The sequence below is a fragment of the Sorghum bicolor genome, chromosome 5, assembly GCF_000003195.3.
Source record: "Sorghum bicolor cultivar BTx623 chromosome 5, Sorghum_bicolor_NCBIv3, whole genome shotgun sequence".
Classification (NCBI taxonomy): domain Eukaryota; kingdom Viridiplantae; phylum Streptophyta; class Magnoliopsida; order Poales; family Poaceae; genus Sorghum; species Sorghum bicolor.
In genome coordinates, this window is record NC_012874.2 from 59,484,937 (window position 1) to 59,504,387 (window position 19,451).

Below are 19,451 nucleotides of genomic sequence, written 5' to 3' on the forward strand. Positions count from 1 at the left end.
CAGTGGTACGTGTCCGGTGTGAGGTCCGTTTTGCATTGCTCTCTAGGTTTAAGTTCGATGAGCACCGGACGGTCCGGTGCTCAGCGTCGAGTGCCTTGCGCGTTTTGTGAACCTCCCTGCGTTTAAGACCGGTGTGCACCGGACGCGTCCGGTGCCAACTTAGGAGCGTCCGGTGCTCTGCAGGTTACCGTTAGACTCTGACACGAGAAATTCAAAAGGCGACACATGGCCATTTCTAGAGCACCGGACGCAAGGGTTGAGCGTCCGGTGCCTCCTGAGTAGCGTCTGGTGACCCCGCAGTTTGCCCAGTGAGAGAGCCAACGACTCTATTTGTTTGAGGAGTCTATAAATACATGTTGGCCGGCTTAGGGCTCACTCTCTTGGCATTCTAGCATACTTGACATTCTTGTGAGCCTAAGCAAACTCCTCCCACTCATCTTCTTCATAGATTAAACATCTTTGTGAGATTGGGAGTGATTCCAAGTGCATGTGCTTGAGTGATTGCATCTAGTGGCACTTGGGGAACATTCTAGCTGTGGTTTTCTTGTTACTCTTGGTGGTTGCCACCACCTAGATGGCTTGGAGCAGTGGAGGAGCTTTGGCATGAGTTGGTGATTGTTCGTGGCCATCTCCCGATGATTGTGAGAGGTTTGTGCCTATCTCGGCAGAGAGCCAAAGGCAACATTAGTGGATTGCTCGTGTCATTGAGCTACCTCACTTGTGGGTAGGTTCTTGTGGTGTCCTAGTGAGGACGAGGTTCGTGCTACACCTCTTAGCCACCGAACCACCAAGTGTTGGTCGACACAACGAGGACGTAGCGTGCCGGCAAGCACGTGAACCTCGAGAGAAAAATTGTTCGTTTTCATTGTGTTTGTTCATTGGATTTCTCCCGGTGATTGGACTTCATATTGTTGATTGGTTCATCTCCTCTACGCGGCGGTATAGAGATCAAACCATCTCTCTTACATTCCCACAAACTAGAGTAGCTTACTTACTTGTATAGAAACTTTAGATAGCTCTCTAGTGTAAGTAGTAACATAGCTCTTGTGTGCCTAGTGATCATATCAACTAGAATTGTTGGATAGGTGGCTTGCAAAGACCCCATTAGAGCTAGAGCAAAAAGCTATGCTTTGTTATTTACTAACCACTTGCTCTAGTGAGTTTTGTAGAATTCTTAAATAGGCTATTCACCCCCCTCTAGCCATATTAGGACCTTTCAAGTGATATCGGAGTAGTGGTCACCATTTTGTGAAGGCTTAACAACCTCGATGCTCAAGTTATGGCTCAAATAGTGTTCAACCATGTTGGGGGCAAACCACCGTTCTTTTATGGCACAAGTTCTTTTGACTATTGGAAGAGAAAGATGAAAATGTATCTTGGATCAATAAATGATAGTGTGGGAAGTCACCGAAAATGACTTTGTGATTCTTGATCTGGCTAACCCCACCGACAATGAGAGAGCAAACAAGCAATACAATACTATAGCTCTCAACACAATATACAATGGCATTGATTCAAAGGTGTTTGAACAAGTCAAAGATCTTGAGAAGGCTAGTGAAGTATGGACAAGGCTAGAAGAAACATATGAGGGCACTACAACGGTAAAAAGTGCCAAGTTGTACATGCTCAAGGACAAGCTATCCAACTTCAAAATTAAGGATGATGAGTCAATCCTGGAGATGTTCTATAGGCTCCAAGTTATCATCAATGATCTCAAGGGCCTTGGTGAGAAAGTGAAGGATGATGACTTTATTCACAAGTTTTTGATGTGCTTGCCCAAGAGGTTCAAGACATTGAGAACAATCATCTTTAGAGGTGGATTGATGGGTGTATCTCCCAATGAGGTACTTGGAGATGTTATGACCGAAGATCAATACAATGACAATGATGATGTTGAGGTCATGAAGAAGGATGATGATGATAAGAAGAAGAAGAAGAGTGTAGCATTCAAAGCTAGCTCTTCATCCAAGAGCAAGAACAAGGGCAAGGCCAAGGAAGAATCAAGTGATGAGGAGTGCTCCAGTGATGATAGTGATGATGAAGCACTAGCACTCTTCGTCTGCAAGTTTGGCAAGATGATGAAGAAGGGCTATCACACAAGAAAGAGAAGAGATCACTTCAAGAACAAGGAGCATGTGAGGCTATGCTACAAGTGCAAGAGCCCCGATCATATTGTGGCGGATTGTCCATACAATAGTGATCATGATGAGCATGAGAAGAAGAACAAGAAGGAGAAGAAAGAAATGAAGGACAAGAAGATGGTCTTCAAGAAGAAGAAGAAGGGTGGATCCTATGTTGTGACATGGGATAGTGATGCTTCTTCGGATGATGATTCTAGTGATGATGACAAGGCATCCAAGAAGAAGGCACTTGCTAGCATTGCTATCAACAACAAGCCATCACTCTTTGACACACCTTCATGCTTCATGGCCAAGGGCCACAAGGTACAATACGATGAGAGTGAAAGTGAAAGTGAAAATGAACATGATAGTGATAGTGATAATGATGATGAATTCACTAATGAACAACTCATGGACATGGTAGAACAAGCCGATTCACTTATTCAATCTAAAAACAAGAAGTGCAAAGAATTGGCCAAGAAGTTAAAAGCTCTTGAGCAATCCTTTGATGAGCTCAATGCTAATCATGAAAGGCTAGTGGAAGCCCATGAGAAGCTTGGCAAGGCTCACACCAAGTTTGAGAAAGCTCACTCCTTGTTGTTAGAAGAGAACAAGGAAAAGGTTGTTGTATCATGTGATGTGGGCACAACATGTGACTTAATTAAAGAATCACTCAACCTACCTATTGTTGTTGCCACTAACTCTTCTTGTAGGTCTTCATCCACCACCACCAACTCTACCTCCACTTCTAGTGTTAGTGTCACTTGTGATGCTTCACTAAAGGTTGAGAATGAGACTCTCAAGAGAGAGGTGGATGAGCTCACTCACGCCCTAGGCAAGGCCTATGGTGGTGAGGCCCGCTTGCTTAAGTGCTTGGGTAGCCAAAGGTTTTCTCTCAACAAAGAGGGATTAGGCTATACCCCCAAGAAAGGCAAGGTGGCCTTTGCAACTGACAAGCCTAGCTTTGTGAAGAGCAATGGTCGGTTTTGCAACAAATGCAAGCAAGTTGGGCACCTAGAGCTTAATTGCAACAAAATGAACAAGAACAAGAAAATTGCTAATGCACCTTACATTCCTTTTGATTCTTGTTATGTGCTTACCAAGGGTGAGAAGGGTGTGCATGCTAAGTTTGTTGGTACACCAATTGTGGGTCCAAAGAAGAAGGTCATTTGGGTACCAAAGAGCTTAGTCACTAACCTCTAAGGACCCAAACAAGTATGAGTACCTAAGAAACATTGATTTGTTTTGTAGGTAAACTATAAAGCCGGAGGAAGACATTGGGTGATTGATAGTGGGTGCACACAACACATGACCAGTGATTCAAGAATGTTCAATTCAATCAATCCAAATGATGACAATGGTGTTGATAGTATCACATTTGGTGACAATGGCAAAGGCAAGGTCAAGGGGTTTGGTAAAATTGCTATATCCAATGACTTGAGCATTTCCAATGTGCTACTAGTAGAGAGCTTGAACTTCAACTTGCTATCCATAGCTCAACTTTGTGATCTTGGTTTCAAATGCATATTTGGAGTTGATAATGTAGAGATCATAAGTGTAGATGGCTCTAACTTGATATTCAAAGGCTTTAGATATGAGAATCTATACTTGGTTTATTTCAATGCTAGTGAAGCTCAATTGTCAACATGCTTGCTCACTAAATCTAGCATGGGTTGGTTATGGCATAGAAGGCTTGGTCATGTTGGAATGAAACAATTAAACAAGTTAGTCAAGCATGATCTTGTTAGAGGCTTGAAAGATGTCACATTTGAGAAAGACAAGCTTTGTAGTGCATGTCAAGCCGGAAAACAAGTTGGCAACCCTCATCCAAAAAAAGTATCATGAGTACATGCAAGGCATTTGAGTTGTTGCACATGGATATATTTGGACCAACCACATACACAAGCATTGGTGGAAATAAATATAGATTTGTGATAGTGGATGATTTCACAAGATATACATGGGTATTTTTTCTTAGTGACAAGAGTGATGCTTTTGCAACCTTCAAATCATTTGTCAAGAGAATGCACAATGAGTTTGAAACAACCATCAAGAAAGTGAGAAGTGACAATGGAAGTGAATTCAAGAATACAAGAGTTGATGACCTTTGTGATGAATTTGGCATTAGGCATCAATTCTCGGCCAAGTACACTCCACAATCAAATGGTCTTGTTGAGAGGAAGAATCGAACTTTGATTGACATGGCAAGATCAATGTTGAGTGAGTACAATGTGAGTCATTCTTTTTGGGCCGAAGCAATCAACACGGCTTGCTACTATAGCAACCGACTCTATTGTCGCCCAATGATGGAGAAGACATCATATGAGCTCTTGAATGGAAGAAAGCCCAACATTGCATACTTTCGGGTTTTTGGTTGCAAATGCTATATATTAAAGAAAGGCACTAGATTAAGAAAATTTGAAAAGAAATGTGATGAAGGCTTCTTGCTTGGTTACTCCACTACTAGCAAAGCTTCTAGAGTTTGGAATTTGACTAGTGGTGCTCTTGAGGAGGTGCATGATGTTGAGTTTGATGAAACCAATGGCTCTCAAGAGGAAGATGAGAATCTAGATGATGTGAGAGGCACTCAATTGGCCAATGCAATGAAGAATATGGATATTGGTGATTTAAGGCCTAGAGAGGTGATTGATGTTGAAGATGACAAAGATCAAGTGCTTCCTACCTCGAATGTGCAAGCTAGTGGTCCTCATAATCAAAATCAAGCTAGTACAAGTGATACTCAAGTGCATGATCAACAAGCTAGTACATCATCTCATGATCAACCAAGTGCAAGCAATCAAGTGCAAATACTCCAACCAACAAATATTGCAAGAGATCATCCATTGGATCATATCATAGGTGACATTCAAAGAGGAGTGCAAACTAGATCAAGACTAGCATCATTTTGTGAGCATTTCTCCTTTGTGTCTCACATTGAGCCAAAGAAGATTGATGAAGCATTGAGAGATGTTGATTGGGTCAATGCTATGCATGAAGAGCTTAACAACTTCAAGAGAAATCAAGTATGGGAATTAGTTGAGAGGCCTAGTGATCACAATGTCATTGGTACTAGATGGGTCTTTCGCAACAAACAAGATCAAGATGGGATAGTTGTAAGAAACAAAGCAAGATTGGTAGCACAAGGCTATACTCAAGTTGAAGGTCTTGACTTTGGTGAAACATATGCCCTAGTTGCAAGATTGGAAGCAATTAGGATCTTGTTGGCCTATGCTTGTGCTCATAACATCAAGCTCTACCAAATGGACGTGAAGGGTGCATTTCTCAATGGCTATATCAATGAAGAAGTCTATGTTGAGCAACCTCCCGATTTTGAAGATGACAAGAAACCAACCATGTTTACAAGCTAAGAAAGGCATTGTATGGTTTGAAGCAAGCACCAAGAGCATGGTATGAGAGATTGAGAGACTTCTTACTCTCTGAAGGTTTCAAGATGGGCAAGGTTGACACCACTCTCTTCATCAAGAAGATTGGCAAAGACTTGTTTATGTTGCAAATCTATGTTGATGATATCATATTTGGATCAACCAATTAAGAATTTTGTGAGGAGTTTGGCAACATGATGGCTAATGAGTTTGAGATGTCAATGATTGGAGAACTTAGCTACTTCCTTGGTATTCAAATCAAGCAATTGAAGAATGGAACATTTGTGAGTCAAGGCAAGTATATAAAAGACATGCTCAAGAAGTTTGGAATGGATGATGCAAAGTCAATTAGCACTCCAATGGGAACAAATGGAAGCCTAGATAGTGATACAAGTGGAAATATGGTGGATCAAAAGTTATATCGGTCTATGATTGGAAGCCTACTTTATGTGACCGCATCAAGACCGGATGTCATGTTTAGTGTATGCATGTGTGTAAGATTCCAAGCCTCACCAAGAGAAAGTCATTTGAAAGCAACAAAGAGAATATTGAGGTACTTGAAGCATACACAAAATGTTGGTTTGTGGTATCCCAAAGGTGCAAAGTTTGAGCTTGTTGGATATTCCAACTCTGACTATGCGGGATGCAAAGTTGAGAGAAGAAGCATGTCGGGCACATGTCAACTATTAGGAAGATCACTTGTCTCATGGTCATCCAAGAAGCAAATAGTGTTGCACTATCAACTGCTGAAGTAGAGTACATTGCGGCCGGTAGTTGTTGTGCACAAATCCTATGGATGAAAGCAACCTTGAAAGATTTTGGAATCAACTTCAAGCAAGTGCCATTGCTATGTGACAATGAAAGTGTCGTGAAGCTCACCAACAATCTGGTTCAACACTCAAGAACAAAGCACATAGATGTCCGCCATCATTTCATAAGAGATCACCAATAAAAAGGGGACATTTGCATTGAGAGTATAGGCACCGATGATCAACTTGCCGATATATTCACCAAGCCACTTGATGAGAAGAGGTTTTGCAAGATAAGGAATGAATTGAACATACTTGACTTCTCAAATATGTGTTGATGCACCCCCCATTATATGACATGCCTCTCCTTCAAGCAAAGCAAGGTAAAATTGTTTGACATGTCATCCATTCTATGCTAAGGACTTGTTTAGTGCATCAAGTCATTCCTTACATGTCTTAGGATCATTCATAAAAATCAAATGAATTTGATGCTTGTATGGTACCACTATTGCTTTTATGCTTGACTTGATCTAGTGGTAGCATATGACATGTTTGTGGGCTTGTAATCCTAGTGTTTAATCTAGAATATGAGCTATAAGTGTTTAACTCAACATGGTACAAGATAACCCTTATTTGGAGGTGTGAAGAAGCTTATCCTTGGATCAAACCGAGTTAAATATTTTAAGCAAGTAATCTAGATTGGACTAATTTGGGAAAATGATCTCACTTCACATGGTCTCACACTAACCTATCTAAAATTGGAGCTCACCTTTTGTGGTCATTGATGACAAAGGGGGAGAAAATTTCCCAAAGATTTAAGATAGGGGAGTAACATGATAAAAGAAGGGGATCAATTAAAACTTTGAAGCACACAAGTAGGGGGAGCAAGCTCATAAACTTGTCAGTTGCATTTGTATGTGCATCACATATGGTTGCTTGCATTTGCATTAGCTTTAGAAGCTTTCTCTCCAATGCCTTGCTTGTGTGGTGTATGGTAGTTATAGTTTTGATTGATGAAATGAAGAACTAGCATGCATAGGTAGTGTAACTAGAATATTACTTCAGAAGTGGTACTAGAACCTTGTTTATAATGTTGATCTCACGGGGTGTTCTAGTTCTGTGAATGTCTAGTTACTAATGGTGCTAAGGATGGTGTATATTGGCAACTCCGATTGGTATCACGCTTCAAAGGTCCATTCTTTACACCTTAGCATCATTTGGTAGAAATTGACTCCTATATTTCCTATTCAAGCATATGTGCGAGCTTTCAAATCCAAACTCTTAGCACATATGTAGGGAGAGCAACTGCTACCAATTTTGGGTTTATGAAACTTGTCCATAACCCTTGCACATAGTAAAATGCTTGGACAAGCAACATGAATCCAAGAAAATTTTTATTGAAAAACTTTGTAAAAAGGGTTGTCATCAATTATAAAAAGGGGGAGATTGAAAGCCCTAGTTTGGTTTTGGATAATTGATGAAACCCTAGTACTAACCTCTATACTAAGTGTGTGTAGACTTAATGAGGTTGGTACATGCCAAGTGATGGAGCAAGTGATGATCATGGTGATGACCACAAGATGATCAAATGCTCAACTTGGAAAAGAAGAAAGAGAAAAACAAAACCCTATGGAGAACAAGGCAAAGATATTGCTTAGGGTTTTGGTTTTTGGTGATCAAGACACCATAGAGGGTGTGATCACATTTAGGATATATAGCCGTACTATAAAGAGGGGAATTCTTTGGCTAAGCGGTTATCAAGTGCCACTAGGTGTCATTGTTCTTGTGCATGCATTTAGAACCTAGTGAGCTAACTTATCTCCTTCGAAGAAAATATTTGTGAAAATGCTAACACACGTGCACAAGTTGGTTTACACATTGTGGTGTTGGCACACTTTGGGAAGGAGGTGGAGTTTGAAGGGTAGAGAGAAGATGGGTTCCTCTCTCCCTCCCGCCTCGCAAGCTTGGCGGGATTCGACGCTTTCTGAGAAAATGAAGTGCATATTTTCTATTGCGCTAGTGGGACGTTTAGAGAAATCGCGGGCTGGCTTTTGAGGCACAGGAAATGCTGATTCTGTGCGTCCGGTGTAGTTAGTGTCTGGCCCAGCTAGGGTAAGGCACCGGACGATAGGCACCGAACGTAGGCTTGTGCGTCCGGTGGTACGTGTCCGGTGTGAGGTCCATTTTGCATTGCTCTTTGGGTTTAAGTCCGGTGAGCACCAGACGGTCCAGTGCTCAGCATCCGGTGCCCTGCGCGTTTTGCGAACCTCCCTGCGTTTAAGACCGGTGTGCACCGAACGCGTCCGGTGCCAACCTAGGAGCGTCCGATGCTCTGTAGGTTACCGTTAGACTCTGACACGAGAAATTCAAAAGGCGACATGTGGCCGTTTCTAGAGCACCGGACGCAAGGGTTGAGCGTCTGGTGCCTCCTGAGTAGCGTCTGGTGACCCCGCAGTTTGCCTAGTGAGAGAGCCAACGGCTCTATTTGTTTGAGGGGTCTATAAATATGTGTTGGCCGGCTTAGGGCTCACTCTCTTGGCATTCTAGCATACTTGACATTCTTGTGAGCCTAAGCAAACTCCTCCCACTCATCTCCTTCATAGATTAAACATCTTTGTGAGATTGGGAGTGATTCCAAGTGCATTTGCTTGAGTGATTGCATCTAGTGGCACTTGGGATCGTTCTAGCTACGGTTTTCTTGTTACTCTTGGTGGTTGCCGCCACCTAGACGGCTTGGAGCCCTGAAGGAGCTTTGGCACGAGTTGGTGATTGTTCGTGGCAATCTCTCGATGATTGTGAGAGGTTTGTGCCTACCTCGGCAGAGAGCCAAAGGCAACATTAGTGGATTGCTCATGTCATTGAGCTACCTCACTTGTGGGTAGGTTCTTGTGGTGTCCTAGTGAGGACGAGGTTCGTGCTACACCTCTTAGCCACCGGACCACCAAGTGTTGGTCGACACAACAAGGACGTAGCGTGCCGGCAAGCACGTGAACCTCGAGAGAAAAATTGTTCGTCTCCATTGTGTTTGTTCATTGGATTTCTCCCGGTGATTGGACTTCATATTGTTGATTGGTTCATCTGCTCTACGTGGTGGTATAAAGATCAAACCATCTCTCTTACATTCCCGCAAACTAGAGTAGCTTACTTACTTGTATAGAAACTTTAGATAGCTCTCTAGTGTAAGTAGTAACATAGCTCTTGTGTGCCTAGTGATCATATCAACTAGAATTGTTGGATAGGTGGCTTGCAAACACCCCATTAGAGCTAGAGCAAAAAGCTACGCTTTGTTATTTACTAACCACTTGCTCTAGTGAGTTTTGTAGAATTCTTAAATAGGCTATTCACCGCCCCCTCTAGCCATATTAGGACCTTTTAGAGTCGGAGATGGCTTGGTCTTGTTCGAGGCCTGAGGGTTGGGTCTCAGGCGAGACAGAACTTGTAGGCTATGTCTCAGCCTTACCGAGGCTTGGCCATCAAGTCTCAGGTGAAGCGAGGGGCGAATGTTTATCTCTCTAGCTTATTATTATTATGTTTTAAAAAGGGAGAATGGGGTTCTAAGCTCTCCACTTTGGGTACCCCGGGTTATGATTCCCGACAAAATTGAAGTGATCTTATCAACTAAGAAAGCATAGCATGGTTGATAGATATGAAGCATTAAGCAAGAGTGGAGCTCGAGGTATGCATAAAGCATTTTATACAACTACATAAATGTAATTCTTAATAACTAGGCAAACATAGCATCGTTAATTAATTGTCTGCTGAACGGGCTAGGTTCCCTACATATACCTTCCTTTCGACTATTATTGCTACACTGAACACCTAGGTGGTAGCCACTATGTGCAGTAGTATTGGCTCATCATTGACCGGGGAGACTAGGATAGGATGGTTAGTTAGAAAATTCTTTTGTTGGAGCTTGTGTAGGGGGAATTCCTTCTTGCCGAGTCTCGATATGAAATGGCTTAGGGCCACTAGGCACCCCCATAATCTTCTGTGCATCCTTTAGCTCTTCAATTGGTCCCATCTTCAAGATAGCCTTCATCTTGATAGGGTTGGCATCAATGCCTTGTGCTGAGACAATGTATCCTAGCAATTTACCTGAAGGAACACCAACGTGCACTGCTCCAAATTCAGTTTTATGTCAAATCTCTAGATGTTATTAGAAGTCTTTGAGAGGTCCTAAATGGTGTCTTTGGCTTTCTTTGACTTGATGATGACATCATTGACGTAGGCTTCTATGTTTCTACCATTTTGCATGTGCAAACAACATTGCATGCACTGATGGTATGTAGTCTCTGTGTTCTTTAGCTCAAAAGGCATTGTTATATAATGAGCTAATCAAGTTGATTTATGATGTAGCTAGCTAGTCAAATTCCTTCATTCAAATCTGGTGATACCTATAATAGCCATTGAGGAAGCAGAGCATCTCACAACCTACAATGAAGTCGATGAATTAATCTAAACATGGTAAAGGATAAGAATCCTTGGGATATGCCCTATTCAAGCCCCATATAGTCAACACACATTCTCTGTTAATTATTTTTGTTAGGTACAAGGTGTCACGGGGTCGAAAGGAAGGGTGCAAGCTTTTTTTTGCTACATCTTTGTTTGTCTCTGCTGGCTCAAGTGAACTCAAGAACATAAAGATCACAGAGAGGACGTGATGGTTTATCCTAGTTCGGGCTATTGGGGCCTTATGTCAAACAATAGATGATCCTTATACTCAAAAGCACCTAAAATTAGAGGGTTACAATAGAGTGTAAGGGAGAGATTTCGGAGGGGATCGCTCAGTGCTGATCCTAGGGACCTTATCGCCAACCAGGCCTTCCCCCGTCGTCAGAGAGGAGGAAGACGATCAAATGAGAGGAGTTGTCAGTGCTCCCATCAAGGTGGCTCTGCTCTCAGTGAAGAGCACGAGCCATCTGGTGAGGATAAGAATGATATGTTTGGGAATCGTCCTCCCCTTCTACGATCTAACCCCTCTTACATGTTGAGGTAGGTCGGGTACATGGCGCTTTGGGGGAGTGTAGACTATGGTCTACATGCGCTGGAGTCTAAAAGGGTCTTGCAGCAGCGTCATATGGACCTTGGGATTGTCGTGGAGCCAAAGAAGTGCTAGGCATCGTCCGACTGCTCTGTTCTAACACACTAAGTGTTAGGCTTTGTTAGGTTGTGTAGGGTGAGGCCGTAGGCCAAGTTCTTGTGAAAGAATTTTATTTGGCTCCTAATCAACTTTCTCTAGTTGTCGTTTCCGGTCCTTCAAAGATGACTCATGCCCTGTTTTGTCGCACTTTGTCTCAAAACCGTAAAAAGGAGGTGATGGAAACATCATACACAAACAAAAACAGAAGTAGTATCGTCCTCGCACAAGAGCCAGAGATTGGAGAGATGCATAGAAGAAAGAAAAGGCCCAGTAGCGAAGTGAAGTGCACGGTGGATAAGGCGAGGGGGCGAGTGGAGGAGCGCGAGCCACATCTGTCCAGATGAAAAAACACACGTCGAACGTCTGTAGTACAAGATTACCGATATATTAATTGTGCTAACTGCTAGAGTGGTAGCCGTGAAAGGCAAAGGCAAGTGTGCAGGTACCTGGCCGATGCGCCTCGGAATGCAAACGACGGCGGCCAAGACCACGCCGCCGGTGGCTGCCAGGTAGTACGAACCTTCGGAACTCGGCAAGCAGACCAGCACCGGATTGGAGACCACCGGCCATTATGAATTTCAGCGACAACGTGGACTGTTGACCGGGCCGGTCGACAGGATGAGAGGAGAGCATTGACTGAAATCCGTACGTCTTGGTCGATCACTCGTCGCATGCATGGAGCATGGTCGACGCGCATTGCATGCATGCAATTGTTGGCGGTTGTTAATTACTACCACTCCACTCAACGTGTCCACAAGCTAAGAGCAAAATTAATAATAAAGTTAAGTATTTAGCTATAAACTAAGTGATTAGAGTCAAGTTATACGATAAGTTGTCTCATACTTGTCTTTAAAACATCTTCTCTTTTCTATTCATTCTCACAACACTTGTTATTTGTACCCACCACTACCTATGCATCCGTGCCCAGCTTGGTGCTTACCTAAGAGTTAAGCTATCATCTCTCTTCTCTCCTCTGCATTAGCATTAGCTTGACTATAAGCCTATTATTATACCTGCTCTAAGTAGACTATGGTCTTGTTTAGTTCACCCAAAAACCAAAAACTTTTTAACATTCCCTATTACATCGAATCTTACGGCACATGCATAGAGCATTAAATATAGATAAAAACAAAAACTAATTGCACAGTTTACCTGTAAATGGTGAGACGAATCTTTTAAGCCTAGTTACTCCATAATTGAACAATGTTTGTCAAATAAAAATGAATATGCAACAGTATCAAAGTTCAAAAATTTTCGCATCTAAACAAGGCCTATGGCCGCCTTTGGTTTGATCCGCTATTACGACCGGAAATCAAACTGTGTTTAAAAAAAACTCTGGCTGCGGAGAAGACACCCCCGAGCTCTCTTATCTTATACCCTGTTTAGATTGGAGATGCAAATTTTTTGGATGTCACATCGGATATGTCGGAAGAATATCGGGAGAAGTTTTTAGAAACTAATAAAAAAACAAATTATATAGCTCATCAGGAAGACAAATCTATTAAGCATAACTAATCAATCATTAGCACATGTGAGTTACTGTAGCACTTAAGGCTAATCATGTAGTAACTAGGCTTAAAAGATTCGTCTCACGTTTTTCAATCAAACTATGTAATTAGTTTATTTTTTATGTACATTTAATGTTCCATATATGTGTCAAAGATTCGATGAGATGGATAAAAAAATTTTAGGTGGGGCACTAAAGAGGGCCTTAGACCAAAATAAACTCTGAATCCCATGGTCCGCTCGAGGTTTACCCGTTGAGTCGAACTCTGTTTACAGAGACTTGACCAATTGGTCTAGCACGCGCGGTTGTGGCTCGGTGCCCCGTTTCCGATTTTACGGCGGCAGTGTGAATGTTGATTTTTCGTTTTAACCTGCGCGGTAAAAAAACAAATTCTTAAATTATGCAAGGCGTTTGGGTAGAATGAATTATTCATTAGTACCTTCATCACACAATCTCATGTACCGAACGAGTCTCATGGCGCCCCTTTCGAATCTGATTTCAAAAATCGGTTTTCCTTTCTGGATCAAGACAAGAATTTAGCCCTCTCCCTCATGCGTTCCTAATTCCTATTCACTCACCAGCAACAGCACAGCGACCACGAAATCCTAAGCTATTGGGCCTACTTGTTCGATCAAGGCCCATCTTGATAGATAATGCATCTCATGCTAGCCCATCTTCGACTTGCTCTATGACCAGTGGATGTTAGATTGGGCCGAGGCTTCTGGTGGGCCTAATGCGCGTGTGACAGTGACACCAATAAGAGCCGGCTTCACGACACTCACCTGTTCATTTCACTAACACACGGATCGTCTTCTTACTGCTGCTGAAACCTTCGATCCCTTTCGTAGTGCCCCCAAGCAGGGATTGAAAACGTAAGCATATGAGTCGATATAAGAGCATTTCCAAGTGTACCCAATAATCCTTTTTAATCAATGATTTTTAGGAACAATGAAAAAAAAATTACCTCCAATAACTCACAAACTCACCTTCTAATCTTTTGGTACTTGTGCGTAAAGATATGTGGATTCCATGTCGCACATATCTTTTCTCGCGGTCATCCAAACGCCTTTATCCTATGGCTAATCTAAAGGTGGAAGGACAGAAAAAAAATAAAAAATACAAAAAGAGCTCCTTATGTAAATGTCCGAGAGAGAAAATAAATAAAGGTGGTTAGGATAATTTATAGGAAACGGCTAACGCACGGCCGGCCGTGCTATAAGCATGCGGAACGCACATTCCATTTACGGAAAGCATATATTACAAGTTAATAACCATTTCTATTTTTGGTAAATTTTCTTTTTCACTCGTTTTTTCTCTCTACTTCTCCAACAGTCTCGCTGCTCTCCTAGATTTACGAGGCATCTTTTCAGTCAACATATCCCACATATTAAAAATTGATTCACTTAAGCAAACGAAATCAAGTACAAGTTATTCATCACATGTCATTCTGGACATCTTGAGATGTTTTGTATAGCATCTCAGGCATCTTAGAATATGTAGGCAAAAAATATAAAGCATTTTATAACATAATGACAGGCAAAAATAACACAGAAAATCATGCATAGGCAACTTATATAACACGAATTGACAAGCAGGAAAACAAAATATCATCAGCCTTTGAGCAAAACACACAAATATAGAAGCTAATTACACAGAATTTCATGTTGCCAAAAATTACACAATGATTAGAAATAGAACCAAGCAGATTTGTTCTTAGTAGTAATATATTATTTTCTGTTACCTGATAAGCAATTCAGATTATGCTCTTACTAAAGATCTATTGTTATTACTATCATATGTTGTTCTTACTAGTTAATATGCATATGTGAGGTACTACTACTCCTGTAGATTTACAACTTGCTTTAGTAAACCTCCTTGTTTTGTTAACATATCTACATCCTGTTGCACCATGCATCCCATGATGCTACACATGGTTCTCTTTGTTCATTTGATCCCATGTTGATGCTTGAGACCATCACACCTGCAATTAAAATTGTTGACAGATTTAGGGTTGCAGCAGTCAGATGTCATACAACATATATAAGCACTGAAACTTGGTGTATATAAATGCATTGAAACATGAGGCACATAATAGCATGTTACTGAACAAAAAATTGCATAACCTTGTACTTTTTTTTGCCTAATTCAGTACAATATTATTGCCTAACGGGTTTAACTAAGTTGCCTACATGTCATGATATAGCAGCACACATTTGTACTTATTGTTTTGCATGCAAGGAATAATCATATAGGTGTCAAAGATAGATCTTAATGAGCTACCTCCATATTTGCAAAAAAGCTAAATTGCCTATTTAGAAGCACATTGTTGCCTAACAAGTGACACTTAAATTGCCTAACAAATGATACTTAAATTGTCTAAGAATATCATATTGTACAGCAAGCTTATAGAGACAACATTGAACCTTAGTGGTTATGATCTTCCCTTTGACAAAGAAATTACATAATTAACTACACAACTATGAGACAGACAACCAATGTACCATAGCCCATATTTTACCTTGCAAAGGCGACAAAACTTCACACCTCGAGACACAAAAATCTGTCAGCATGTGGATGCCTTGCAAATTCATTCATGCAGAGGAAGGCACCATCTCCATGCACCATAAGTAGTGGGGTGTGTTACACATAATGCCACAACAGCCAAATATAGCAAGCAGCTGCAGCCTCTGCTAAGCTATAGCAATATTGATAGAAACATTAAAAAAAACATGCTGACAGTAGTTGTAGCCTCCAAGAGCAACACATGAAAGATAAATAACTTATACTCCACATCAGACACATACACACAGCGACAAGTAATTCTTTTTTGTGTCCAATGCAAACTGAACTTTATATCTAATAAGAAAGCTTTACATGTGGAGAAACTCACCTACGATACCTTGAGTTTAAATACTGCACTAGCTACATATTCAAATCCGTCCAAGTAATAACCAAAGGAGGCTCAGAATCATCCCTTGATTTTGCAAAGATTGTTCCATCATCAACAAACAAGTGAAGCAATGATCCTAGCAGATGTATAAAGTTTGTAAGAACACTATGCATACACATAAATCAGAAACAGTAATAAAAAATACTCTAAGCATATAAATTAAAATAAACTAAAACTTGTAGGAGACAGAAATTCAACATTTTGAATTAAATAATAGCCATATAAAAATTCCTAGCAAGAAGAACATTTTGCATCACTCAACTATTGAAATGGTGAGGAAAAAAGTCCAACAACCATTTTCTTATTGCTGAATCAGTGAACATCAAATCAAAGAAACATATATAAGGTGCAATCTTTCTTACATGTAAAGCAAAGCACCAAAGTAGCCTCAACCGAGATATGCATCCAATCCAAGCATGTCTACCTATTTGACAAAACAGATAAGCATCTGAACAAAAAAGTTTAAGCAAGTCACCTAATATAAATTTGCTGTTCGATCATATATGTGATAAAGGCATCAACCTGTTATCATTTAGGATCCATATATGTACCACTGCTACCCCAAATTACACCAATAGCCCCCAAGTATGAGAGTTGCAAAAATCAAGATGAAACTTGTTGCCCAAAAAAAATACTAAGTTGCGGGGATTCAATCAAATATGAATACACACAGATAGCTAACTACGGCGTAGCTTAAATTAGGTGACTTGCTTAAACTTTCTATTAATGGAAAATTTGCCTAATGATTTGAATTATGTTGCCTTGTTCTTGCCACAATATTGCCTGGTCATAGTACATTTAGTTGCTTATTCCTAATGAAGTTTAGTAACTAATCAATACACATGTACATTTTGGTTGCTCTAAATGCTGATTATTGACACTCACACATACTAGCTTTCAGTTCATGGAAAACAACAGTGAAATGACTTAAGGCATTCAGATAACTTTCACATGCTTAACTAAATTTACATGCACATTTTTTGGTGCTACTATCATGTCTGTCTACACTTTCATCTAGCCTGCTGGACACTCCACCTTTGCTGCAGGTCAACTTTGCTGTCTTCTCTATCTACAGTAACAGCATGGCAGCAGTATGGCAAATAAGTAGTGGCCGATTTCAGCCCGATATTACCCAGCTGTAGCTAGTAGTGGCTACAATAGTAGCAGGTTCACTAAAAAACACTTTCATCTAGCCTGGATCAGGCTGTGCATCAGCTACTCGTCCACCTCGTGAAAGTAGCGTCTGTAGGGGTAGGACAGCCAGACGTTGTTGACGAGTGTGCCCACGTCGAGGCCTCGGATGGAGTCCTTGAGCGCCTCGCTGGAAAAGGGAAGACGCAGCACGGTCCGGCAGGAGTACGGGTATGTGAAATTTCAGTACACTGCAAGGTGTGGTCCATGGGCTACCTTTTCAAGCAACTCAATCATCTATGAAAGCATTGTTTAGCACAATTTGTCCTAGAAAAGAAAGGTGACTGGATATCAGATTGTCAATTGGTTGTATATGTTCCATTCTTTTGTGGACGGAGGGGGAAAGCATAGAACACAGCTATGATTGTCAAATCACATCGATATCTTGAGCTTTCAACTGTGTACATGACTATTTTGCGCCATTGACTTACACGGTGTAAGAAGTGTGAATTTAACACAGCTTGTTCAGGCACCAAGTAAGCAACCATCATCATGTCAACTGTAACAAAAGTTCCACCATGTAGGGTGGAAGCAGAGTAGAAAGAGCTATACCTCAAAAGAAAGACAGCTGGAGCAGCTCGTTCAGAGCGTTCCCCTTGCTCTGCTTTGACTCGACCTTGTTGTCCTTCTTCGTGTGCGGGAGCAGCGACAACACGTCCTGCATCAGATGCCGATACCTGTGTCGAGCACGCACGCGTGAATGGAATCACCCACCACAGGAAACGATTCACGACACTGCAAGGGGGCAAACAGGGAACAATCACCTGTATGTGATGCGGTGGGATCCTGTTCTAGAATGGCGCCATGGCAGCATCGTCGCTCACGGAGGCGTGCTCGTCCTCGAGGGCCAGGTCCTTGAAGCCGAAGAGCGTGCGCTCTGGCGCGGAGCCGTCGGGATTCTCTGCACGAGATCTGAGACGTCGGGCGTCAGTAGGTGGTAGGTCATGGGCTCGCAGGGAGACAGATCAGGGAGCGAGGTGCGGCGACGCCGATGTGAAAGCGGCGACCTCTGCCTCGGCGAGCACGATCTGCACGAGCTACACTCCCCTCTGAGTAAAAATCGCTTAGATCGATGGGCGCCTGCACGACAGGAAGTAGGCGTTGTGGCTGCCTCCATCGCACCCCGAGCGGGTCACCTGTGTGAGGACGGGTTGCGGCAGGCCGGAGCTCTTGAAGAAGGCAATGACCTCCTGGTCGCTGATCCGGTCGACGCAGTCCAGATCCGCGCTGCGGAAGTAGGTGTCGATGGCCGGCTCCATCACACCCAGAGCGAAGGCGTGGGGGCAGGCGGCTTGAGAAAGGGAGGGTCGATGAGTGTCGCCGGCGGTGAGGGCCTCCTGTCGGCGAGATCGGCAGGGCACGGGACGATTGTTGTCGGGATGGAGAGAGGGAGAGGGAAGAAATGGATGGGAACGAAAGGAAGAGGAGGGGCACGGCTGCACGGGTCAAATGAGCAGTGCGCTGCGTAGATGGACGCGTGTGCGTGCGGTTCAGTAAATGCACGGCTGGCCTGAAAGAAGTCATTACCTAATTTATATATTGTATAGTATTCTTGATATAAAATTATCTTCTATATTTAAGGGTTAAATTATTAGAAACTGTTAAAGATGATCTTATTTTGGGAAGAAAATATTGTAACTCTTGGAGATTCTCTAACAATATAACAGGGGCATTCCATCGTCGTTCATTGTTATGGGCCTATTATAGAAATAGTTTTTGCAACGATATTTTCACGGTTCATTTTATTAATATATCATCAGCACTGATTTTGGCCAAAACAACTAGTGTAAAAAATGATTCAGACGGTGTTTCACCGTCGGTTTGGGATAGGAGCCAACAATGAAAACTGCTCCTGAGCCTTAATAAGCATTTAGAGGTTCTTCATCAATACAAGTCTGGCGGTGAAAATGATATTTATTTTTGAAAAGAAGCAAGAGTGGAGGTAGGTTCAAATGAATCTCAAACGACTTAATTCGAGTTCATCAATAAAGCCCGGTTCTCTCTTTACGGCCCACCTGTTACATATATCATCGCTGCTCGCAGGCAGGCAAGGAACTCACGCAACCCTGGTACGAGCCATTTCCACTATGACCTTGCTCTTACAAGGCCATGAAGGCCTAGTATGAGATTATATATACACGGCAGCGCTATTCTACACACCGCAAGTTAAAACTGAGTAGAAAAAATATTAAGGAGTACTGGAGAGTGTTCAGTATCATCTTATTCAACACCCAGAACTACAAAATACTCAACAATACTGAATTTTGCTCAGTATAACAGTTCAGGTAGAATAGTATTCTACACCTAAGGTGTAGAATAACACTTGTATATATATATATATATATATATATATATATATATATATATATATATATATATATATAATCTTATAAATTAATATAGTAATTATC

General features: G+C 41.8%; 1 long non-coding RNA gene across 3 annotated transcripts; it reads right to left on the bottom strand.

Annotated features, from left to right (window-relative positions):
- Positions 14,497-18,549, bottom strand: LOC110435439. 3 transcript variants are annotated; one of them, XR_002453115.1, is made up of 5 exons: positions 17,805-18,549; positions 17,593-17,717; positions 15,790-15,925; positions 15,418-15,511; positions 14,497-14,880 (listed from the first exon to the last, which is right to left on the bottom strand). It is a non-coding gene; the product is annotated as an uncharacterized LOC110435439 (long non-coding RNA). The 3 variants fall into 3 exon arrangements; XR_002453116.1 differs by having other exon boundaries at positions 15,418-15,594; XR_002453114.1 differs by having other exon boundaries at positions 15,418-15,925.